Raw genomic sequence first — 27,998 nt, 5'->3', positions numbered from 1 at the left:
AACGCATCCGGACCGGAAGTTGCGTTCCAAAGGCTGGAAGTGCCCGGCCATGGAATACAGAGTAACTAAGTAATTCAGGACTCTCCTAAGGATAGAATGAAACGGATATCTACATAGATAATATAGTATATAGTCTAATTTACATAGTAAAGTGCTATATATAGTTATAATATAGAGTAGTATAGAGTTAAGAAGGGATTAAAAATAACAACATCAACAGGGGAGAATAAATAAAAGCGATATGAATGGGGAAAAAAAGGGGAGGAAATATGAAAGAGAAATAAGAATAAGAGAAAAATAAGAATAAAAGAAAAAGAAAAAGAAGAATAAAAATAGAGATAAGGACAGTCAAGGTGTGATAAACAGTGAACTGTGGGAAAAATTAAAGGATACTAGATGCGGCACTTGGATTCAGGAGGAGGTTTATAAGGCCTACGGAAGAAAAGTAAATATATGTTAGTATATATAGAAAAATATGGATAAAAATACAGATCTTTACATGGTGATAAATGGAATGGGATATCACTTCAGATAATATCTTTCACAAAAAACTCAGAATTTCATATTCTTTATTCATACCCTTTGGCAATTGAAAAATTTGCAATAAAAATTCGCATTACGAAAATTCGCAATCAACACTACTCCGAAAGTCAAAGAACCTGCAGCCTTCTTATTGGCCCACAAGTTCGAAGCAGGGAGGGATCATGTGTACTGATTAAAAGGATTCCGGCTTCCGACCCATGACATCATTCTGCTGCTGCTGTCCGGCCAACGCTGCCTTTGGTATTGATCGGCCGTTTTTTCGTTCCTCTCCTTGCGGCGGGAGATTAGAATTTGAGCTCTGCTGTTTCCAGTTTCCATACAATACAATGCTTTGTTTCATTTCAGGCTGCACGGCCACTGCCTACCCTTGCTCTAGCTCACCTGCAACTGAAAAAAAATAAAAATAATGTGTGTTTGAATTTATTTATATTTTTTTTAAGGGGGAAGTGACATCCAATATTTTTGGTTGCGCTTGCTGCCTTGCAGGGGGTGTTGTGCTTCCCGTGGTTGCTGCATGTCGGTGCCCTTGTTCGTGGATGGCGGACGTGTTGCATGTGCAGGTATGGGGGTCTCCTGGGTGACTGCACATGTGCAGGTTCCGCTAATGGTGACAGGGAGGGTTGCGTGGCGGCATGTGTGTTGGTATGTTTCTGCGTGTCCGTGGTTCGGCTGGCGTAGGAGTCTGAGATTGCGGGGATGCTCGTGCGTTTCACATTGATGTTTTCATTTATCGCAGGTCTGAGTGTGCGTGTGGATCCGCTGTTCCCCGTGGGAATTTGTGCTGTTTACTGGTTTCAGGTGTGTGGAACTCCTGTAGAGGGTTTCCTCTCCTTTTCGGTTCATTACGTGCGCACATCGCAGTGCGTTACACCTCGCTACTCCACATACACTAGGTCATAGATCGTGGTGCTGTGGGGGATGCGTAGTGGTTTTTCACCAAGCACGTGGTTAGCAGCCGCATTGCATACACATAGTCTCTACCCCGACAGGGGTCGGGGGAACTCTGAGTGTCTTTAGGTTTGATTGGTCACCATTGTCCTCGAGTTCCCTGCTCATACATCATACGTTGTCTTGCCACTCTCCACATTACTGGCCGTCGGACGGACTTTGTTCTGCTCCTAGTCATTTACCTGCGGCGTCTCAGGTGCCGCCACGTGCATACAGTGTAATTTATGGGTACCTTACTGTACGTTTGCCCCCCCTTTTACACACGCAGCCTTGCACGCCGAGACCTCAGTGTGACATGCCTGTTCGTTCCAGGCCTGGGTCACGTCTCAGTTAGTTAGCCTACACCCGTCATGGGCCTAATTCTGCCCCATGTCTGTGTTGCCATTATGTTGTTCACGGTCTTTCTGTTGTCTGGTTTGTCGGGTGTCTGGTGGTGGGTCAGAGCACGTTGGCTTTGGCGCTCATTACATTTCTTCGCTTCTCTCATTCGTATTCACAGGATTTAGATGAGTTGGTCTCCGTTCCGCCTTCCCCTGCCAGGGGCTCCGAACAAGGCAGTACTCCGTCCCTACGAGCATGGACCATCCCCCGTCTGACGGCTGAATTATGGCATCGCGGGGTCCCGTTTCCGGCGACTGCCCGCAAAGCCGAATCGTTTTCGATTATTGTTTCCTGCCCCAGCTGCGGCCGATGCGGCGGCCTCCGGAGTCGAGTAGGCCTCTCTGCAAACTGTGGCCACTTCCCTTACACAAATCCATACATTGCTGAACTCCCTTAACGCCTCTCTCCAGGATTTGCAACAGCGTATGGAGTCGGTGGAGGTGGCAGCCTCCGGCCCCCCGGCCATGGCTGCCCCAGTGTTTCCCGCAGCCCTCCCAGTGCTCTCAGGTATCCCTGCTTCACCTCCCTCTGTTACTCCGGCTCACTTTGTGCCCCCTAGAATCCGGAAGGACATCCTGGAGGGGAAGGATGTGAACCTCGCTTGTTTGCTGTTGGCGTTGCAGGACATGTCCGAGAACAAGGCCTTTGCCTGCGGGGACGTTTCGGTGATCCTTAAAGCGAAGGATCTCTGTCTCAACCGTAAGCTGTCCCTGCCCAAGTTCATGCTGGTGTTCAGCGTGTACAGAGATGTGGTCTGTTCGGTGGCTCCCAACAGGAGGGAGGAGTTGGACCTGTATCTGTACCGAGTGGTGGAGTTGGGTCACAGGTATGGTGGTTGGGCGTTCTACGACTACCACAGGTCTTTTTCGGCTAAGGCAGCGGCCACCCTGGCTCAGTTCCAAGTTGTAACCAACTGGGGCAGTGTGGACATGGAGCGGTTCTGCCATAATTTTGCTGGTTTAAGTGCTCCGGTGTGTGCCATCTGCCAGTCCTCCTCCCATGCCACCACTTGGTGTCCCTCCACCGAGATCCCGTCCGTCCCGGGTTCTTCCAGATCGGCTGCAGCCTCCCTCACGAATCCTAAGCAGGTGGTGCAGCTGGATAAATTGGGATGGCCCATTCATTTTCTGGGCAAGGCCCAGATATGCAACAACTTCAATCATACCGCCTGTAACCTTGGGCAATTCCGCCTCCTGCATATCTGTGCCTTGTGCTTTCGGGCCCACCCCAAATCGGCTTGTACCTTGCGGCAGGGGGATTCAGCGTGACTAAGCAGGGTTGACGTGGGGTTCCTGAGTCACTGTCTGGTGGGTCACCCGTCCCCGTCTTTCCATGACTTCCTGGTACAGGGGTTCACCCTGGGGTTCCACACGGGGTTCATCACCTTGCCCACCTCCTCTTTTAAATGCAGGAATCTGCTGTCGTCCTCCCTGGATCCGGACGAAGTTGACGGATTGCTGGCTCAGGAGCTGGAAAAGGGTTTTCTTATTGGTCCCTTTGCTGCCCCCCCTTTCCGAACTTGGAGGGTGAGCCCTATTGGATTGGTCAGAGGTAAATTTTCCAATAAACCCCGCTTAATTTATGATTTGTCTGCGCCTCACTCATCCAGTGTGCCTAGTCTGAATTCGCTGATCCCGTCGGAGAAGTGTTCGCTTAAATATTCCTCTGTGGATCAAGCGATTCAGACAATCATTCGGGCAGGCAGGGGTGACTGGTTGTCCAAAACTGACATTTCCGACGCTTTTAAGCTTCTCCCGATCAGGCCTTCTCTTTGGCAGTGGCACGGTGTCAAGTGGAGAGATGGGTATTACTTTGCCACAAAGCTTACTTTCGGTTCCAAGAGTAGCCCGTGGCTGTTTGACAGGTTCGCCCAGGCTTTGAATTGGATTCTCCTCAACGTGGTGGGCTGCATGTCGGTAATCCACTACCTGGATGACTTTCTTCTGGTTGAGAATCTGGCTCGGCCCCCTTTGGATCTGCTGTCACTGCTGGCCGTTTTCGCCAAATTGAATGTCCCTGTAGCGGCCCATAAGATACTGCAGGCATTTTTTTTGGGTGTCCAGCTGGACATGCTGCACATGCAGGCCAGTTTACCCCAGGATAAATTAGACAGGATCAAGCTCGCCAGCCGCACAATGCTCAGGGCCGGCTCTGCCACCAGGAGGGAGCTGTAGTCTTTGCTAGGCATGCTTAATTTTGCCATGCGGATTATACCATAGGGCAGGTCCTTTATATCCAGGTTGTTTGTGCTGCTGCCTTCGGCTCCTGATGCGGAGTCCTTGGTACGCTTGGACCCATGCGCACGAGCGGACCTGGTGATGTGGGAGGAGTTTCTCAGTCGATGGAATGGTGTGTCCATGTTTATCCCTCAGGCCTTGGTGGATTCGCCTTGTGTGGTTACCGATGCCGCAGCCTCAAAGGGCTATGCAGCCATTGTTGGCCCCCACTGGCTAGCAGCCCCATGGTCGAAAGAGGTTTTGGAGATTCCAGAATTTTCAAGGACCTCTTCCCTTTTCGAAATTTACCCTATCGTGGCTGCGGCCACAGTTTGGGGATACTTGTGGTCTGGTCAAACAGTAATGTTTCTCACTGATAATCAGGCTACCTCCAATATCATCACTAAAGGCAGATCCAAGTTTCTAGTCATTATGTCCTTCCTGAGGAGGCTGGTATGGTTGTCTCTGCAACATAGTTTCAATATAGCCTGTTTGTTTATCCCCGGGAGGGGAAACACTGCTGCGGATGCATTATTTAATTTCCCCCTTTTTTTCCAACAGCATCCAGAGGCAGATGTTACAGCCAATCCAGTGCCACCTTTCTGACTACCAATTCTGGACTGACCTCTCATTGGACCACAGCCTGACACATCATTGAGAAGTTGTTATCCGAGAACACAAGGAGGGCTTACTCCTCAGCCTGGCTCAAGTTTCTAGAATTTCAGGAGAGGTACCCGAGACTAGACTCGGGCAACATCAAATACATACTGTCATTTGTATCGTATTGCTACACCAACCTGGGTTTTTCACATAGTACCACTGAAGCTGTATTTAGCGGGGGTGCAACATCACATGTCCCTCCGGGACCCCAACAGGCCATCTCTCTTTTCAGCGCATCCGGTTAAGGCCATACTCGGGGGAATCCAGAAGCTGCTGCCAGGGCCAAGACTCACCCGCCTTCCTGTTAAAGCGGGCATTTTCCGGGATCTTGATTGAGGGCTGTCGCAGGCACCTTTCAGTGTACTGCCCAGCCTGATTTTGAAGGCGGCAATCTACTTAGCCTTCTACGGGTTTCTAAGGCCCTGAGAGTTCACGGTTACCAGCCTGCAGGGTCACGCTCTTGCCAGGAGACAGCTGGTTCGTCACCCCACCTTCTTCTCACTTTGTTTGGAACACTCGAAGACCCTGCAACCTGGCAAAAGCGTGGAGGTCAAGTACTTCCCTTCACAGAATGCCTGGTGTCCAGTCAGAGTTCTGGACCAGCTGCTAGCTGCTCTCGGTCATTCCTCTCCAGACAGTCTCCTGTCGCCTTTCTCAGGAGGTCCACTCAGTTCTGCACATTTTATTAGATATGTCCGCATCCTCCTAGCCAACAGGGGTCTCAACCCCGAGCAATATATAGGGTGTTATGCTAGGTATGCGCCTGATCTACAGCTGGAAATGGCGCAGGCAGTCTCCAAACTTCTGCTGTAGTTGTTACTTTAATAAATGTATCCCCTTTCCTATTGAGTGGTTTGTGGCCCCTTATTGCATACTGACCATAGTGACCATGGCACACCTCAGGTCAAGGGTAGGTAGGGCCATCAGCTGCATGTTACAGGTACGTATCAGTGGGGCTCAGACTACAAGTTTGAGGCCAATTATTGGCCGGATTTGTGGGAGGAGCCCCGCACATTTAAACCCCTCTGGTTCCACCACTCACCCGTCGGGACGATCGAGTCATCCTACCCTTTCATACCCCTTCCAACAGCATTACTTTGAGTATACCCCCTTATTGGTATTTCAATAGTCAGCGACTATAATTTCCTGTTTCTGGTCTTATCATTTAAAATATAACTTTTATTCTTTCTTTATTAAACAAAACATTGCCATGAAAACATAAAGTGAAAGGTTAAAAATACATATGCTATATTTGGGGCTGAGGGTATGATGTCTCTACTTTGTTGGTAGATCAGAGGGATATTACTACATATCTCCCTGAGGACGGAGTGCAGTCTGTATAATGATATGACCTATATCACTATAATTTATGTCTGTAATGTCAACCGACATCAGGCATTCTATCAACTAGACTGCACTCTCTTAACTGATTACCCTGTAGTTTGTACTTCTTTGATTTATATCTGGCCCCTTTCCAGGAGGCTCTCAGTATCTGTGCTCTCAGCGCTTTTTCCAATCTACAATGCCCCTGTCATGTAGTGAAGTATGTTCGGCGTCTGCAGATCGCGGTATTCCTATTTGATAGTTTGCCCTACTATATATTTTTTTTAAATGTTAAGGATGCAGCTCCCCCGACATGTTTCACCGCTAGATGCGGCGTCTTCAGGGGAAATGGAGCTACTATCAACACGAGCGTTTCCTATAGGAGGTCCTTTATACCCATAGGGCGGATCTCACCTTTTGATCACCTATAACACTTACATCTCGTGTTGAGTGATATCCGTTTGGGCCAATCATATCCATTTCTTATGTTACGGTATCCGCTTCCTAGGCCAATCGGAGAGTTTATTTCACGCCTGCGTCCGAACTTAGTTATTTTCGGCTTCAGGGCTTGGTTGGAACTTAGAATAAATTCACGTCTATGTCTAGGGATTACCAGCGCATGCGCTAGAACTTAGAGAATTTTTCGGCACTCCGATTCAGATCAGTGTCTATGAACTCGGAGCGCATGCACTCCGGTTCAGATAATCACTGCGCTTGCCTCGAGAATCAAACTATCTCGATCCGCGCCGGCGTTAGAACTTAGATATTTTCGGCTTCAGTGATTGAACGCGCATGCGTTGGCACTTAAAATAGATTTGTGTCTGTGTCTATAGGTTACAGGCGCATGCGCTAGAACTTAGAAAGTTTCAACACTCTGATTCAAGTTAGTGTCTATGAATTCAGAGCGCATGTGCTATGACTTAGAAAGTTTCAGCCCTTCAGTTCAAATGGTCCCTGCGCTTGCGCTCGATGCTGGAGTCGGAGGAGTACTGGGGGTCCTGATTTTCCAAGACATACTGGAGGTTTGCATGAGACATATACTGTGTATACATTCACTAGACTGATATTAGTCTATCATTTTGATAAGATAACTCCACTTTCTTTGATGGCAGAGCACTATCACTGACCCACTTTTTACTTAGACTCAAAACTGAACTTAACGTAGTGTCCATCAATTAGACTAGTTTTTCTTTTCTTTATATTGTATATGTGTTTTTTCCATTCCTTTAACTATATGCCTATTCTTCACCGTGCATCTGGATATTTTTGCCCTATGTTTTCCTGAGCATATTAGCTTCTATTACTTATTAATAAAGTTTTATTTATAGAGTTTTATTATTTTTAACTAAAGAGAGAGAGAGACGTTCAGTTGTACTGTCCAGGTATAGAGGGATCCTTGAGGACTCAGCACCATGAGGGTTCATCTCCTTCTTGGATATCATATAAATGCTGTGAAGGTGAAGCCTTCATTTAAGCTAGTTGGACTCATGGTGTTGAGTCTCTGGATCCATCGTGCTTCACTCTGCAGAAGCTTCCTATTGAGATTTCCTCCTCTAGGGCCCATATTTAGCTTTTCAATGCCCCAGAAGCGTAAGACTGATGTTTTGTTTTCATGTACATATTTTATATGTCTTGCGATCGGTGTATCTTTATCCGTTTCTATTGAGCTAAGGTGGCCTGATATCCGGCATCTCAATTCCTGTGTGGTTTTACCCACATATAATCTAGGGCATGGGCAGGATGCTATGTATATCACTCCTTGTGTTTTACATGTGATCAATTGTCTGATCTCATATTCCTTTTTATCATCAGGGTGTACAATATTTTTAATCCGTGGAATGTATTTGCAAAAAGAGCAGTCTCCACAAGGTGATGACCCGCGATATTTATCTCTGATTAAGGTGTTTTCTGTTTCTTTCTCTTTCAGGTGACTATGCACCAATTGGTCTTTTAGATTTGGACCTCTTCTATAGGTTATGCTTGGATTAACGGTGAGTACTGTTTTTAAATCTCTGTCTGTCTGAATGATATACCAATATCTTTCCAATATACGGTATATTTCTCTGTTATAGCCATCAAAGGTTCCTATGCACCGGATGATCTCATTCTTTTTGGGTGGGGGGATGTTTTCAGTAGGTCTTCTCTATTTGTAAATTTGGCTCTATTATAGGCTCTTTTTAGGGGGGCTGAAGGGTAAGCCCTTTTCTTAAATCTGTCGAGAAGATGTCCACTCTCTCTTTCAAAAGTTACCTCATCAGAGCAGTTCCTCCGAGCCGTGGGTATTCCCCTCTTGAGTGGCGGTGGATGCCAACTCGTCCAGTGCAGATAGCTGTTTGTAGAGGTTGGTTTCCTATATACCTCAGTATTAAGGTGACCATTTTCCATAATTTTGATTTTTAAATCCAGGAAAACAATCTCTCGCTCCTGTATTTTTATAGGTATATTTTAGCCCTATATTATTGTCATTTAGAACTTGAGTGAATTCCCTAAAAAGTGATTGTCCGCCATACCAGAGGATGAGGCTGTCGTCTATATACCTGCCCCAAAATAAGATGTACTGGGGGTCCCCTCCGTGAATACTGTGTCACTTTCCCACCACCCTAGAAATAAATTTGCATAAGTAGGGGCACAAGTTGTCCCCATAGCAGTCCCATTAATCTGCTTATAAAATTGTCCCTGAAAAATAAAAAAATTGTGCTCTAAAACAAACTCTAACATAGATAATACTAAGGGGTTGTGTTGGTAAAAATTTCTACTTTTTGTGCTCAGAAATTGGTGGACTGCATTTAGATCTAGTGAGTGTTGTATGTTACTATATAGGGATTCAACATCCAAGCTTGCCAGGATGGTGTGTGGTGTCATTGTCATTTCATTGATTTTCAGGAGGAGATCTTTTGTATCCTTGATGTAGGACGGTAACGTGGTCACGAAAGGTCTCAATATCTGATCTACGTACTCACTTATACCCTGTGTTAGGTTGTCATTCCCGGACACTATTGGTCTCCCTGGGATTGGTATTTTGTTTTTATGCACCTTTGGCAGTGCATAAAAGGTGGAGATGGTAGGGTCCTTTTTTAAAAGGTATAGGAATTCATCCTTTGTTATCAAGTCCCTAGATCTAGCGTCAGATAGGAGTACTTTCAGTTCCATGGTATAATCCTTTGTTTGGTCATTAGGGAGTATTTTATAGGTCTTTTTATCCCTTACCATGGGCCCTTACCCTTTATCCATACCATGTCATGGGCCCTAGAGGAGGAAATCTCGATAGGAAGCTTCTACAGAGTGAAGCACGATGGATCCAGAGACTCAACACCATGAGTCCAACTGGCTTAAATGAAGGCTTCACCTTCACAGCATTTATATGATCTCTAAGAAGGAGATGAACCCTCATGGTGCTGAGTCCTCAAGGATCCCTCTATACCTGGACAGTACAACTAAACGTCTCTCTCTCTCTTTAGTTAAAAATAATAAAACTCTATTAATAAAACTTTATTAATAAGTAATAGAAGCTAATATGCTCAGGAAAACATAGAGCAAAAAATCCAGACGCACGGTGAAGAATAGGCATATAGTTAAAGATATGGTGCCTTGGAATGGAAAAAACACATATACAATATATAGAAAAGAAAAACTAGTCTAATTGATGGACACTACGTTAAGTTCACTTTTGAGTCTAAGTAAAAAGTGGGCCAGTGATGTATCTTATCAAAATGATAGACGAATATCAGTCTAGTGAATGTATACACAGTATATGTCGCATGCAAACCTCCAGTATGTCTTGGAAAATCAGGACCCCCAGTACTCCTCCGACTCCAGCATCGAGCGCAAGGGACCATTTGAACTGGAGGGCTGAAACTTTCTAAGTCATAGCACATGCGCTCTGAATTAATAGACACTAACTTGAATCAGAGTGTTGAAACTTTCTAAGTTCTAGCGCATGTGCCTGTAACCTATAGACACAGATGCAAATTTATTTTAAGTCCCAATGCATGCGCGTTCAATCACTGAAGCCGAAAATATCTAAGTTCTAACGCCGGCGCGGATCGAGATAGTTCGATTCTCGAGACAAAGTCTGAGCGCAAGCGCAGTGATTATCTGAACCGGAGTGAAATTTTCTAAGTCCTAGCGCATGCGCTCCGAGTTCATAGACACTGATCTGAATCGGAGTGCCGAAAAATTCTCTAAGTTCTAGCGCATGCGCTGGTAATCCCTAGACATAGACATTAATTTATTCTCAGTTCCAACGCAAGCGCGCGCACAAGCCCTGAAGCCGAAAATAACTAAGTTCGGACGCAGGCGCGAAATAAACTATCCGATTGGCCTAGGAAGCGGATACTGTAACATAAGAAATGGATATGATTGGCCCGAACGGATATCACTCAACACGAGATGTAAGTGTTATAGGTGATCAAAAGGTGAGATCCGCCCTATGGGTATAAAGGACCTCCTATAGGAAACGCTCGTGTTGATAGTAGCATCATTTCCCCTATAGACGCCGCATCTAGCGGTGAAACATGTCGGGGGAGCTGCATCCTTAACATTTAAAAAAATATATATAGTAGGGCAAACTATCAAATAGGAATACGGCGATCTGCAGACACCGAACATACTTCACTACATGACAAGGGCATTGTAGATAGGAAAAAGCGCTGAGAGCACAGATACTGAGAGCCTCCTGGAAAGGGGCCAGATATAAATCAAAGAAGTACTAACTACAGGGTAATCAGTTAACAGAGTGCAGTCTAGTTGATAGAATGCAAATAACTTGAAAAGCATTGGTCTTGGATTCAAATGGAGATCCTCTTTAAAAACTTCTTCTTTATTAGAACATACAATTTACAGCAGACATCGCCACAAGGTACACGGAACAGTCGTTGACGCGTTTCGGGTACTGGACCCTTAGTCGTAACACTGTCATATAGTGAGACACTACAATTTAAATGAATTCAGTGCCAGTCCCTTCAAACTCAAGGGAGGAGGGCAAAATCTTCATTGGTTGTCTCACTATGTGTCACACCCATCTTCTGGGTTGGTAATCACCAGATAGATGTGTTTCACATTGTGCTGGAACTCTAGATCAAATTAACCCCTCGGGCACTATAGTCCCGTCATATTGGCTAAGGGAAGTGAAAAGAGAAACCGCACAGTGTGAATATCATACTTACATATAAAAACATTTATTATCAAACTAAAATGACCTTAAACCTGCCTTTACATTCCTGATTGAAGGGATTGCATGGGATTACATACAGGGCTGCCATGAGAATAATAATACATTAAATTTCCTGAAGGTGGGATTTACTGATAAATATACATTAGCTCCCTTTTCAAATTCAGACCTGCTGGAACTCTACTATTCAGTCTGAATATCCAGAAAGCCTCCCGTAGGAGGAGTTTTTTGCGATGATCACCCCCTCTCGTGAGTGCAAACACCCTCTCTATTGCAAAGGCATTAAAGCTTTTCACTTTGCGAGCATGCTTCTGCACGAAATGTCTCGCAACATTTGAAATGTTCAATGCATTCGGATTAATTATATAATTCAGATGCTCTAGGAGTCGATTCTTAAATTTCCGATTCGTGCTCCCGATGTACATCAAATCACATTCAGTGCAGCGAATAATATACACAACTCCTGCAGTGTTACAATTGATGTAACTTTGAATTGGAAAACTGCACGAGTGGTCGGAATTTTCAAATAACTGCAAGGGGGTCACATAATTGCAAGTTTTGCATGGATTGCCCCCGCACTTTGTGAACCCCTTGTAACTGAGCCAACCTTGTTTTTTATTCACCCCTGATCTGTTGGAGGTGAAAAGAGACTGAGACAGAGAGCAGGACAAAGTCGTAGCTCTTCTAGGTACGATTTTACAACCTGACTTCAAGGCATTATATAGAATCTCATCATCATATAAGATAGGTAAACATCCTTTTATCACAGAGCTGATTTTGTTAAATTCCTTGCTGTATGTTATGGATAAAATTGGAATGTTGTCCTGGTCAGTGTCTCCATGTACCCTCACACTCCGTTCTGTGGTTTTGAGTTTTCTCATATCTTTCACCGGCCCAAAGAGCATATCACATCTATTTTTTTGCATAGCAATATTTCTGCCCCTCCGCAGCATCCAGTCAGGATAGTTTCTGGCTTTTAATATTTTATCCACCAGGCTAAATTCCTCCTCTAAGAGCTCTGATGAACTACAATTTCTTGCAGTCCGTATATATTCCCCCACAGGAATCGCCCTGATAGTATGTAAAGGATGGTGGCTTTTAGCATTCAGAATCGAGTTACCAGCTGTCATTTTCCTATATGTTCGGGTGTGCACCACCTCCCCTGGACAACCGCGGAGTGTCAAATCAAGGAAGTTGATATTACATTCGTTGGTTGTACATGTAAAACGTAAATTATAATTATTCGTATTCAAATAGGCCTCGAGGTCTGGGATGGCAGACACATCGCCCGCCCAAATCATGAGCAGGTCGTCGATGTATCTGCCATACCAGACCAATCCAGACCCAAATGGGTTACCCAAACTATAAATAAATTTTTCCTCCCAGTAGGCCATAGTCAAATTAGCCAATGAAGGCATCCTGGATAGTGAAGGTCATCCTGGATAGTGAAGTATATAACAGCCAGATGCAGAGCATGTTATCGGGCGCATCCACGTACAGGAGACTGGCCAAAAACCCACTTAGCGAGTATAAAGATGGATACATGACATTGTTACATAAGGGGAGGAAAATGGGTTTCTTCAATGAAACGGAGTTCAGGTACCTGTGCGTGGATGCGCCTGTTACTCCAATTATGCATGCACTGCCAAAAATCCATAAGGGTGTCCACCCCCCCCCCCTTCCGCCCAATAGTATCAGGCATGGGGTCTCTGACCGAGCGCCTGGGAAATTGGCTGGATAATCTCCTGCAGCCAATGGTCAGGCGCACACCAGGTTTCCTAAAAGATACTGCGGACGTGTTAAGAGCTATGTTTAGCCTAAAATGGGAAGCGAACTACCATTGGATTGCGGCAGACGTAATAGCACTGTACCCTTCTATCCCCCACGGAGTCTCCCTGCTAGCTATGGAGTATCACCTCCATAGATACACGGGATCGAGTTCCTGCTACATAGATTATGCTTGTGAGGTTGCAGCTTTTTTGCTGACCCACAATTATTTTATGTTCGATGGTGTGCACTATCTACAGACACGTGGAGTGTCAATGGGGGCCAAATTTTCGCCTTCATTGGCTAATTTGACTATGGCCTACTGGGAGGAAAAATTTATTTATAGTTTGGGTAACCCATTTGGGTCTGGATTGGTCTGGTACGGCAGATACATCGACGACCTGCTCATGATTTGGGCGGGCGATGTGTCTGCCATCCCAGACCTCGAGGCCTATTTGAATACGAATGATTATAATTTACGTTTTACATGTACAACCAACGAATGTAATATCAACTTCCTTGATTTGACACTCCGCGGTTGTCCAGGGGAGGTGGTGCACACCCGAACATATAGGAAAATGACAGCTGGTAACTTGATTCTGAATGCTAAAAGCCACCATCCTTTACATACTATCAGGGCGATTCCTGTGGGGGAATATATATGGACTGCAAGAAATTGTAGTTCATCAGAGCTCTTAGAGGAGGAATTTAGCCTGGTGGATAAAATATTAAAAGCCAGAAACTATCCTGACTGGATGCTGCGGAGGGGCAGAAATATTGCTATGCAAAAAAATAGATGTGATATGCTCTTTGGGCCGGTGAAAGATATGAGAAAACTCAAAACCACAGAACTGAGTGTAAGGGTACATGGAGACACTGACCAGGACAACATTCCAATTTTATCCATAACATACAGCAAGGAATTTAACAAAATCAGCTCTGTGATAAAAGGATCTTATATGATGATGAGATTCTATATAATGCCTTGAAGTCAGGTTGTAAAATCGTACCTAGAAGAGCTACGACTTTGTCCTGCTCTCTGTCTCCGTCTCTTTTCACTTCCAACAGATCAGGGGTGAATAAAAAACAAGGTTGGCTCAGTTACAAGGGGTTCACAAAGTGCGGGGGCAATCCATGCAAAACTTGCAATTATGTGACCCCCTTGCAGTTATTTGAAAATTCCGACCACTCGTGCAGTTTTCCAATTCAAAGTTACATCAATTGTAACACTGCAGGAGTTGTGTATATTATTCGCTGCACTGAATGTGATTTGATGTACATCGGGAGCACGATTCGGAAATTTAAGAATCGACTCCTAGAGCATCTGAATTATATAATTAATCCAAATGCATTGAACATTTCAAATGTTGCGAGACATTTCGTGCAGAAGCATGCTCGCAAAGTGAAAAGCTTTAATGCCTTTGCAATAGAGAGGGTGTTTGCACTCACGAGAGGGGGTGATCATCGCAAAAAACTCCTCCTACGGGAGGCTTTCTGGATATTCAGACTGAATAGTAGAGTTCCAGCAGGTCTGAATTTGAAAAGGGAGCTAATGTATATTTATCAGTAAATCCCACCTTCAGGAAATTTAATGTATTATTATTCTCATGGCAGCCCTGTATGTAATCCCATGCAATCCCTTCAATAAGGAATGTAAAGGCAGGTTTAAGGTCATTTTAGTTTGATAATAAATGTTTTAATATGTAAGTGACACATAGTGAGACAACCAATGAAGATTTTGCCCTCCTCCCTTGAGTTTGAAGTGACTGGCACTGAATTCATTTAAATTGTGGTGTCTCACTATATGACAGTGTTACGACTAAGGGTCCAGTACCCGAAACGCGTCAACGACTGTTCCGTGTACCTTGTGGCGATGTCTGCTGTAAATTGTATGTTCTAATAAAGAAGAAGTTTTTCAAGAGGATCTCCATTTGAATCCAAGACCAATCCTTTTCAAGTTATTTGCAGTCTGCAACGGGGACACTCCCCCAAAGGTTTGGAGTCGGGAATATATATTGACCAGCAGGGCCGGACTGGGACAAAAAATAGGCCCGGGCATTTTTGACTGAGCAGCCCAATCACATGACCCCCAACAGGCCCTACCCCCTTGCAGTCTAGGGGCGGAGCCAAAACCATAAGCACAATTGAGAGGCAGGGCCAGCCACCAGTAGGATAGGAAGGCTTCAGCCAACACACAAGCTTCTTTGGGGGTCCCCAGGTGACATTAGGGGTCTTAGTACGATCCGGCCACCTAATCCGGCAGAAAATGCAAGAAATCGACTGGACACAAAGCACAGCATGCAGAGGTTTATGTCCCGCTGATTCTCTGCATTTTTCCCAGATTGTGGCCGGATCTCTGCCGTACCCCATTATAGTTAATGGGGCTGGCGGGCATTCTGTCTGCATCCAGCAGTGCCGGATCCAGTGAATTCTCAGCTAGAACAGTCTGCCAGGATCACTAACGCAGATGTGAAAGTAGCCTCATACAGCACCACATACCTCTTATATCCAGTGACGTCTCCTCTGATGTAGATGTTCTCTTTCTTCATCTTCTCCATTCCAGACCAGACCGCCATGATTATTTCTTTCAGCCATCTCACGTCTCTGCAGAGTTTGATAGACATCTTAGTTTCCTACTTTTCCATCATCCTCCAATTAACATCCCATCATGCACCCCCAATACTGAGAAGCTATGCTCCCCAAAACTATACTGCAAAAAAAACTGTGCCAAGCTGATGCTGTGCCAGGGTGCCCCCAAAGTAATGGTGCTCCCAAAGTCCCAACAATAGTAATTATTTCTTTGCCAGAGTGCATTTAGTAGTAATAGTGCTCCTACAGTGCCCCCAACAGTAATTGTGTCCCACAAGTAATAATGCCCCCATAGTCCCCCAGTTGTAATAAAGCCCATTATAATGCCCCGATAGTAATAATTCTCTTTATAATGTGTGACAGTAGAACACCCCCTCCTTATAATGTGCACCAGTACAAAAAATGCCCCGTTGTGTGGCAGTAAAAAAAGAAATACCTCCTCTTAGTGCCCCCAGTAGAGCCAATGTCCCCAGAGTGCCCTCATGTGTTCCAATGACCCGTACTGTGTGCCACTACAAAAAACACTTAGTGCCACCAGTTGTGCTTAGGTGCCCATAGTGACCTTATAATTTGTGCTAGTATAAAATACTCCTATATAGTCCCCCCAGAAGATGCCCCCATAGTGCTCCTTCCCCGTCTCCATAGTGCCCTACATAATGTGGCACTATAAAATGCCCCTATAGACTGCCCCACATAGATACTCCCATAATGCTACTTTCCTCCCTTCCCCATAGTGGCATCAAAATGGATGCCAGTATTAAATGCCCCTATATAATGCCTTCATAGTGCTCTTGTCCCCCACTTCTCCATAGTGCCCACCTATAATGCGTGCCAGTATATAGGGCCCCCAGTAGATGCCCCATAGTGCTCCTTCCCCTCTTCTCCATAGTGCCCCCCCATAATGTGCCAGTATATAGGGCCCCCATAGTGCTTCCCCTCTTCTCCATAGTGCCTCCATAGTGCCACAGTATATAGGCCCCCCATATTGTGCCAGTATATATGGCCCCATAGTGCTTCCCCTCTTCTCCATAGTGCCGACCCCCCCATATTGTGCCAGTATATAGGGCCTCATAGTGCCCCCCCCCCCTTCATATCCACAAGTATTTTAGCCTCTGTACCTTTCATACTGCAGCCATGGACGCAGTCATACACGCACTCTACACATACATGGACGCAGTCATACACACACTCTCCACATACATGGACGCAGTCATACACGCACTCTCCACATACATGGACGCAGTCATACACGCACTCTCCACATACATGGACGCAGTCATACACGCACTCTCCACATACATGAACGCAGTCATACACGCACTCTCCACGTACATGGACGCAGTCATACACGCACTCTCCACATACATGGACGCAGTCATACACGCACTCTCGTCATACACGCACTCTCCACATACATGGACGCAGTCATACACGCACTCTCCACATACATGGACGCAGTCATACACGCACTCTCCACATACATGGGCGCAGTCATACACGCACTCTCCACATACATAGAAGCAGTAATACACGCACTCTTCACATACATGGACGCAGTCATACACGCACTCTCCACGTACATGGACGCAGTCATACACGCACTCTCCACATACATGGACGCAGTCATACACGCACTCTCCACGTACATGGACGCAGTCATACACGCACTCTCCACGTACATGGACGCAGTCATACACGCACTCTCCACGTACATGGACGCAGTCATACACGCACTCTCCACGTACATGGACGCAGTCATACACGCACTCTCCACATACATGGACGCAGTCATACACGCACTCTCCAAGTACATGGACGCAGTCATACACACACTCTCCAAGTACATGGACGCAGTCATACACACACTCTCCACATACATGGACGCAGTCATACACACACTCTCCACATACATGGATGCACTCTCCACATACATGGACGCACTTATACATGCGCTCACCATATACATAGATGCACTCTTACACACACTCTCCACACATACATGGACGCACTCATACACACACTCTCCACACATACATGGACGCACTCATACACACTCTCCACATACATGGATGCATTCATGCACACAGTCACCACATACATGGACGCAGTCATACACACACTCTCCACATACATGGACGCAGTCATACACACACTCTCCACATACATGGACGCAGTCATACACACACTCTCCACATACATGGATGCACTCTCCACATACATGGACGCACTCATACATGCGCTCACCATATACATAGATGCACTCATACACACACTCTCCACATACATGGATACATTCATGCACACAGTCACCACATACATGGACGCACACATATACAATACACATATATAGACACCCAGCTTTCCTGCTGTTCCTCTCCCGCATACTCTAATGCCTCTGCACTTGTGCCATGCAGGATAGCAGGGAAGCTGGATATCATTTCACTCTCCACATACATGGACGCACTCATACATGCGCTCTCCACATACATGGACGCAGTCATACACGCACTCTCCACATACATGGACGCAGTCATACACACACTCTCCACATACATGGACGCAGTCATACACGCACTCTCCACATACAGTACAGACCAAAAGTTTGGACACACCTTCTCATTCAAAGAGTTTTCTTTATTTTCATGATTATGAAGGCATCAAAACTATGAATTAACACATGTGGAATTATATACATAACAAACAAGTGTGAAACAACTGAAAATCTGTCATATTCTAGGTTCTTCAAAGTAGCCACCTTTTGCTTTGATTACTGCTTTTCACACTCTTGGCATTCTCTTGATGAGCTTCAAGAGGTAGTCCCCTGAAATGGTCTTCCAACAGTCTTGAAGGAGTTCCCAGAGATGCTTAGCACTTGTTGGCCCTTTTGCCTTCACTCTGCGGTCCAGCTCACCCCAAACCATCTCGATTGGGTTCAGGTCCGGTGACTGTGGAGGCCAGGTCATCTGGCGCAGCACCCCATCACTCTCCTTCATGGTCAAATAGCCCTAACTTTCAAAGTTTTCCCAATTTTACGGCTGACTGACTGACCTTCATTTCTTAAAGTAATGATGGCCACTCGTTTTTCTTTACTTAGCTGCTTTTTTCTTGCCATAATACAAATTCTAACAGTCTATTCAGTAGGACTATCAGCTGTGTATCCACCTGACTTCTCCTCAACGCAACTGATGGTCCCTACCCCATTTATAAGGCAAGAAATCCTGCTTATTAAACCTGACAGGGCACACCTGTGAAGTGAAAACCATTTCAGGGGACTACCTCTTGAAGCTCATCAAGAGAATGCCAAGAGTGTGCAAAGCAGTAATCAAAGCAAAAGGTGGATACTTTGAAGAACCTAGAATATGACATATTTTCAGTTGTTTCACACTTGTTTGTTATGTATATAATTCCACATGTGTTAATTCATAGTTTTGATGCCTTCATAGTCATGAAAATAAAGAAAACTCTTTGAATGAGAAGGTGTGTCCAAACTTTTGGTCTGTACTGTACATGGAAGCAGTCATACACGCACTCTTCACATACATGGACGCAGTCATACACGCACTCTCCACATACATGGACGCAGTCATACACGCACTCTCCACATACATGGACGCAGTCATACACGCACTCTCCACATACATGGACGCAGTCATACACGCACTCTCCACGTACATGGACGCAGTCATACACGCACTCTCCACGTACATGGACGCAGTCATACACGCACTCTCCACGTACATGGACGCAGTCATACACGCACTCTCCACGTACATGGACGCAGTCATACACGCACTCTCCACGTACATGGACGCAGTCATACACGCACTCTACACGTACATGGACGCAGTCATACACGCACTCTCCTCGTACATGGACGCAGTCATACACGCACTCTCCACGTACATGGACGCAGTCATACATGCACTCTCCAAGTACATGGACGCAGTCATACACACACTCTCCACATACATGGACGCATTAATACACACACTCTCCACATACATGGATGCACTCTCCACATACATGGACGCACTTATACATGCGCTCACCATATACATAGATGCACTCTTACACACACTCTCCACACATACATGGACGCACTCATACACACACTCTCCACACATACATGGACGCACTCATACACACTCTCCACATACATGGATGCATTCATGCACACAGTCACCACATACATGGACGCAGTCATACACACACTCTCCACATACATGGACGCAGTCATACACACACTCTCCACATACATGGACGCAGTCATACACACACTCTCCACATACATGGATGCACTCTCCACATACATGGACGCACTCATACATGCGCTCACCATATACATAGATGCACTCATACACACACTCTCCACATACATGGATACATTCATGCACACAGTCACCACATACATGGACGCACACATATACAATACACATATATAGACACCCAGCTTTCCTGCTGTTCCTCTCCCGCATACTCTAATGCCTCTGCACTTGTGCCATGCAGGATAGCAGGGAAGCTGGATATCATTTCACTCTCCACATACATGGACGCACTCATACATGCGCTCTCCACATACATGGACGCAGTCATACACGCACTCTCCACATACATGGACGCAGTCATACACACACTCTCCACATACATGGACGCAGTCATACACGCACTCTCCACATACAGTACAGACCAAAAGTTTGGACACACCTTCTCATTCAAAGAGTTTTCTTTATTTTCATGATTATGAAGGCATCAAAACTATGAATTAACACATGTGGAATTATATACATAACAAACAAGTGTGAAACAACTGAAAATCTGTCATATTCTAGGTTCTTCAAAGTAGCCACCTTTTGCTTTGATTACTGCTTTTCACACTCTTGGCATTCTCTTGATGAGCTTCAAGAGGTAGTCCCCTGAAATGGTCTTCCAACAGTCTTGAAGGAGTTCCCAGAGATGCTTAGCACTTGTTGGCCCTTTTGCCTTCACTCTGCGGTCCAGCTCACCCCAAACCATCTCGATTGGGTTCAGGTCCGGTGACTGTGGAGGCCAGGTCATCTGGCGCAGCACCCCATCACTCTCCTTCATGGTCAAATAGCCCTAACTTTCAAAGTTTTCCCAATTTTACGGCTGACTGACTGACCTTCATTTCTTAAAGTAATGATGGCCACTCGTTTTTCTTTACTTAGCTGCTTTTTTCTTGCCATAATACAAATTCTAACAGTCTATTCAGTAGGACTATCAGCTGTGTATCCACCTGACTTCTCCTCAACGCAACTGATGGTCCCTACCCCATTTATAAGGCAAGAAATCCTGCTTATTAAACCTGACAGGGCACACCTGTGAAGTGAAAACCATTTCAGGGGACTACCTCTTGAAGCTCATCAAGAGAATGCCAAGAGTGTGCAAAGCAGTAATCAAAGCAAAAGGTGGATACTTTGAAGAACCTAGAATATGACATATTTTCAGTTGTTTCACACTTGTTTGTTATGTATATAATTCCACATGTGTTAATTCATAGTTTTGATGCCTTCATAGTCATGAAAATAAAGAAAACTCTTTGAATGAGAAGGTGTGTCCAAACTTTTGGTCTGTACTGTACATGGAAGCAGTCATACACGCACTCTTCACATACATGGACGCAGTCATACACGCACTCTCCACATACATGGACGCAGTCATACACGCACTCTCCACATACATGGACGCAGTCATACACGCACTCTCCACATACATGGACGCAGTCATACACGCACTCTCCACGTACATGGACGCAGTCATACACGCACTCTCCACGTACATGGACGCAGTCATACACGCACTCTCCACGTACATGGACGCAGTCATACACGCACTCTCCACGTACATGGACGCAGTCATACACGCACTCTCCACGTACATGGACGCAGTCATACACGCACTCTACACGTACATGGACGCAGTCATACACGCACTCTCCTCGTACATGGACGCAGTCATACACGCACTCTCCACGTACATGGACGCAGTCATACATGCACTCTCCAAGTACATGGACGCAGTCATACACACACTCTCCACATACATGGACGCATTAATACACACACTCTCCACATACATGGATGCACTCTCCACATACATGGACGCACTTATACATGCGCTCACCATATACATAGATGCACTCTTACACACACTCTCCACACATACATGGACGCACTCATACACACACTCTCCACACATACATGGACGCACTCATACACACTCTCCACATACATGGATGCATTCATGCACACAGTCACCACATACATGGACGCAGTCATACACACACTCTCCACATACATGGACGCAGTCATACACACACTCTCCACATACATGGACGCAGTCATACACACACTCTCCACATACATGGATGCACTCTCCACATACATGGACGCACTCATACATGCGCTCACCATATACATAGATGCACTCATACACACACTCTCCACACATACATGGACGCACTCATACACACACTCTCCACATACATGGATGCATTCATGCACACAGTCACCACATACATGGACGCACACATATACAATACACATATATAGACACCCAGCTTTCCTGCTGTTCCTCTCCCGCATACTCTAATGCCTCTGCACTTGTGCCATGCAGGATAGCAGGGAAGCTGGATATCATTTCACCCAGCTTTCCTACTATACTGCATGTCACATGTGCACAGTCTGGGAAAGCTGAATATAACCGCAGTAGTCCCCTGCTACTCACATCACTGGTGCAGTTGTGGCAATGCAATTGATGTTCAGCATGGTGGGCAGGGAAGGTTCAGGCTGCAGGAATCGCGGGTAGAAAAGGGGGTGGGGCTATTATAGCTCCGCCCACATCTGGCAGTCCTGTTGCTAGTCACTGTCCATCATAAGAAGAACTAAGGAGGGGAGAGGCGGAGCAATGTCACTGATGTCAGCCTGGTCAGTGACAGAGTGCAAGTGCAGGACTCTGGACCCGGTGCAGGAGAAGTCAGCTGCTCTGACAGGGGCCCGGGGTGACGAAGTACAGTGACTGCTCCCGGGCCCCTTCTGAGCTCGGGCCCCGAATCAGCTGTTTCCCTGATAGTTACGCCACTGGGAAGCGCTCATCTCCACTCCTGCCCGGCTGCTGCCACATTAATTAAAAATAAAAAAAAACTCAGCCGGCAGGCCTGACTGATTGTGTTCGGCCCGGCCCACCAGGCAAATGCCCGGTCTGCCCTATGGCCAGTCCGGCCCTGTTGACCAGGAAGGTGAGCTGGATTAAGAGTGTTTTGCTAGTTGATAGAATGCCTGATGTCGGTTGACATTACAGACATAAATTATAGTGATATAGGTCATATCATTATACAGACTGCACTCCGTCCTCAGGGAGATATGTAGTAATATCCCTCTGATCCAGGGGCGTACCTAGAGCATTTGGCACCCGGGGCGAACCCTATGTTTGGCACATCCCCCCCCAAGAAAGTTAAGAAAACATGCACAAACTTTTTTCAATGTTTTCAATAATATTTATAAATAAAAATAAAACCCCTTAATAAAATAAACCTCTGCACACCCCCTTAACGAAATAAACCCATTAACCCCCCTTAATAGACCCCTTAACCCTTCCTTAATAAAATAAAAACCTGCACCCCCTTAAACCCCAGTATAATAAACATTGGTGGCGCAGTGCGCCCCCCCAACATAATAAACATTGGTGGCGCAGTGCGCCCCCCCTCCCTAGTATAATAAACATATAAACATTGGTGGTGCAGTGCGCCCCCCCCCCCCAACACCCTAGTATAATAAACATTGGTGGCGCAGTGTGTCCCCCCAACATAATAAACATTGGTGGGCAGTGCGCCCCCCCTCCCTAGCATAATAAACTTATAAACATTGGTGGTGCAGTGCGCCCCCCCCCAACACCCTAGTATAATAAACATTGGTGGCGCAGTGTGCCCCCCCAACATAATAAACATTGGTGGGCAGTGCGCCCCCCCTCCCTAGCATAATAAACATATAAACATTGGTGGTGCAGTGCGCCCCCCCCCCAACACCCCAGTATAATAAACATTGGTGGCACAGTGCGCCCCCCCCCCCAACATTATAAACATTGGTGGGCAGTGCCAATGAGGGTTAAAAAAATAAATAAAAATTAACTTACCACCTCCAATTGATCACGTAGCAGCCGGTCTCATGTACTTTCTTCAGGACCTGTGGTGATGTCACTGAGCTCATCACATGATACATCACCATGATAATGGACCATGTGATAGAGGCTAGAGCTCAGTGACGTCACCACAGGTCCTGAAGAAATTACAAGGAGACCGGCAGCAGCTACGCGATCAATTGGAGGAGGTGAGTTAATTTTTTATTTTTTAACCCTCATTGGCACTGCCCACTGCCCACCAATGTTTATTATACTGGGGGGGGGGGGGCGCACTCAATGTTTATTATACTGGGGGGGGCGCACTCAATGTTTATTATACTGGGGGGGCCGCACTCAATGTTTATTATACTGGGGGGGGCGCACTCAATGTTTATTATACTGGGGGGGGCACACTCAATGTTTATTATACTGGGGGGGGGGGCGCACTCAATGTTTATTATACTGGGGGGGCCGCACTCAATGTTTATTATACTGGGGGGGGGCCGCACTCAATGTTAATGAAGATAACTGACCTGTTAATACAAATGCAGGAGGCGGGTGCCGGAATCAAATAGCGGCACCCGACCTCTATGACAGGGAGCGGCACCTGAGGGGTTAACTGCCGCTGATGAGGCTGATCGCAGCTCCCTGTCATAGAGGTCGGGTGCCGGCTATTTGATTCCGGCACCCGCCTCCTGTATTTGTATTAACAGGTCAGTTATCTTCATTGGTGGCGCAGTGGCCACAGCCCCTCCCCCGGCCCTGTCCCTCTTCTTATTGGCCGCGGCGGCAGCAGCACAGGGGGAGGGAGAGACCATCTGGAGCCCTGCCCCTATCACAGCGCCACGCCTGGCCCACTCGCCACATTTATTTATTTATTTTTATCCTCAGTCGCGGCTGGCACTCCCCTTGTGAGTGGCACCCGGGGCGGGCCGCCCCCCCCCGCCCCCCCCTTGGTACGCCACTGCTCTGATCTACCAACAAAGTAGAGACATCATACCCTCAGCCACAATTATAGCAGCCCTCCATATGTATTTTTAACCTTTCACTTTATGTTTTCGTGGCAATGTTTTGTTTAATAAAGAAAGAATTAAAGTTATATTTTAAATGATAAGACCAGAAACAGGAAATTATAGTCGCTGACTATTGAAATACCAATTTTGACCTCCTGGGTACAGAGGGTCATTTGAAATATTTATACCCCCTTATTGCATACTGACCATAGTGACCGTGGCACACCTCAGGTCAAGGTTAGGTAGGGCCATCACCTGCATTTTAGACTACAAGTGTAATGTATCGCCGTCTACATCACTGTGCAGTCCACCAAGATTCATAGCTAATCCATTCTGTTAAACAAAAAAGAAAAGCATCCAGCACCCTTCAGTAAACAAACAAAAAAAACGTGTGTGCCCCTGCAGAAGCTGTGTCCAAATGGCTCCTTAGTGGAACAAAATAAAGAAATGGAGGCAGCACAAATAAAGTAGTGGAGAGAAAAAAAAAAATGTTCTTTTAATGCATGTTGTGGCAGTTTAAACACATGCTTTTTAACCCCTTTTCCGACATATGACATAATAGTACGTCATAGCAGGAAGTGACTGTCTGCAATTTGACATACTACTACGTCATGCTGATCGAGCAGGCACTGGAGCAGTGCGCGCCTGATCAGTGCAGGGGCCCAGAAGTTACTGATAGCCGGGTCCCTGCTGTATCTGCTAGCATCGCTGTAAAAGCCGTTGCCAGCGGATTAACCCTTTCTATGCCTCGGTCTGCACTGACCGCAGCATAGAAGGTGTTTGTGGTCCATGAGTTTTCCCATCGGGTTCCCGCTCTGCGGTGATAGGGACCCGATGGATGAAAAGGCAGCCATCTACGGAAGCCTAGGCGATGCATCCCTTGGCTGTGTCTCCTAGGCAACTGTTAATGTATCATACTGTGTAATACACTAACAGGCAATATATTTTTTAAAGAAAATATTAATTATTAATATTTGAGATTAATATTAATAAATAGACGTAACCAGCTATTGATGACTCTGCCTATTTCCTTTATTCTACCTGTTAAGCCTCATACACACGTCCGTGGAACACGGATATCGATATCACACGGTTCGTGTTCCACGGACGTGTGCATGAGGCTTTACTCTCATTTTACCTGAACTGAGTGCGCTGGATTGTGACAGCGACAAAGGACTATATGCTGTACTTGAATAATAAAGTATTTATTAAACCAATAACAAGTCTACAGTCGCATATTTCTGCTATATCTATATATATTTATATTAATGGCCATATAAATATATATACATATAAACGCACACGGTAATACACTAACAGCACAATAAGGCCTCATGCACACGACCGTTGTTTTTTGTTAAGTTGCCTAATAATTATGCACAGTAATAGTCACCTGCACACACAGATATCCCCCTAAAATAGCTAAAACTAAAAACAAACTAAAAACTACTTCCAAAAATATTCAGCCTTGATATTAATGAGTTTTTTGGGTTCATTGAGAACATGGTTGTTGTTCAATAATAAAATGAATCCTCAAAAATACAACTTGCCTAATAATTCTGCACTCCCTGTAATAATGATGTGCTCCCCCTGCGCTTACCGGTACACACATGTCACGCTCCTGTAGTAAGCACTAGCAGCTAGCAGGCAGGCCGGGCGGCCGTAACTCACTGAGGTCACGTGCCTGCTCCGCCTACTTTATGAATGAAGTAGGCGGAGCAGGCACGTGGCCTCCGTGAGTTACGGCCGCCCGGCCTGCCTGCTAGCTGCTAGTGCTTGCTACAGCAGTGTGACATGTGTGTACCGGTAAGCACATGGGGAGCAGGGGGAGCGCATCATTATTATTTAGTTTAGATCTGATGATTAACACTACGTATAATACAGTACATACTGAGCTGCGGGGCCAGAGTACAGTGCCTGCACTGCCCCGCCGCTCTTCCCGCCTACTACAGTCCCTACTCCCCAATACTCCCCAATACGTTTCGGCAGCTCGGATGCGGACCGATTCACTTCAATGGGGCCGCAAAAGATGCGGACAGCACTCCGTGTGCTATCGGCATCCGTGGCTCCGTTCCGCGGCCCCGCTAAAAATATAACATGTCCTATTCTTGTCCGCGCTTTAGGCATTTATATTGCCGGCGCCCGTTCCGTTCCGCAAATTGCAGAAGGCAACTCGGACGGCTTCCATTTTTTTGCGGATCCACGGTTTGCGGACCGCAAAAAACAGCACGGTCGTGTGCATGAGGCCTAATAAACCTACCATATTTTTCGCCCCATAAGACGCACTCCCCCCCCCCCAAAAGTGGGGGAAAAGTGCCCCTATGTCTTATGGGGCGAATGCTGGCAATTTACATCGCAGACTGCAATGTATTGGGGAGTAGGGACTGTAGTAGGCGGGAAGAGCGGCGGGGCAGTGCAGGCACTGTACTCTGGCCCCGCAGCTCAGTATGTACTGTATTATACGTAGTGTTAATCATCAGTGCCTGCTCCGCCTACTTCATTCATAAAGTAGGCGGAGCAGGCACGTGACCTCAGTGAGTTACGGCCGCCCGGCCTGCCTGCTAGCTGCTAGTGCTTACTACAGGAGCGTGACATGTGTGTACCGGTAAGCGCAGGGGGAGCACATCATTATTACAGGGAGTGCAGAATTATTAGGCAAGTTGTATTTTTGAGGATTAATTTTATTATTGAACAACAACCATGTTCTCAATGAACCCAAAAAACTCATTAATATCAAAGCTGAATATTTTTGGAAGTAGTTTTTAGTTTGTTTTTAGTTTTAGCTATTTTAGGGGGATATCTGTGTGTGCAGGTGACTATTACTGTGCATAATTATTAGGCAACTTTACAAAAAACAAATATATACCCATTTCAATTATTTATTTTTACCAGTGAAACCAATATAACATCTCAACATTCACAAATATACATTTCTGACATTCAAAAACAAAACAAAAACAAATCAGTGACCAATATAGCCACCTTTCTTTGCAAGGACACTCAAAAGCCTGCCATCCATGGATTCTGTCAGTGTTTTGATCTGTTCACCATCAACATTGCGTGCAGCAGCAACCACAGCCTCCCAGACACTGTTCAGAGAGGTGTACTGTTTTCCCTCCTTGTAAATCTCACATTTGATGATGGACCACAGGTTCTCAATGGGGTTCAGATCAGGTGAACAAGGAGGCCATGTCATTAGATTTTCTTCTTTTATACCCTTTCTTGCCAGCCACGCTGTGGAGTACTTGGACGCGT

This window comes from Bufo bufo, chromosome 10, assembly GCF_905171765.1.
Source record: "Bufo bufo chromosome 10, aBufBuf1.1, whole genome shotgun sequence".
In the NCBI taxonomy this organism is placed as follows: Eukaryota; Metazoa; Chordata; class Amphibia; order Anura; family Bufonidae; genus Bufo; species Bufo bufo.
This window is presented reverse-complemented; position numbering follows the sequence as displayed.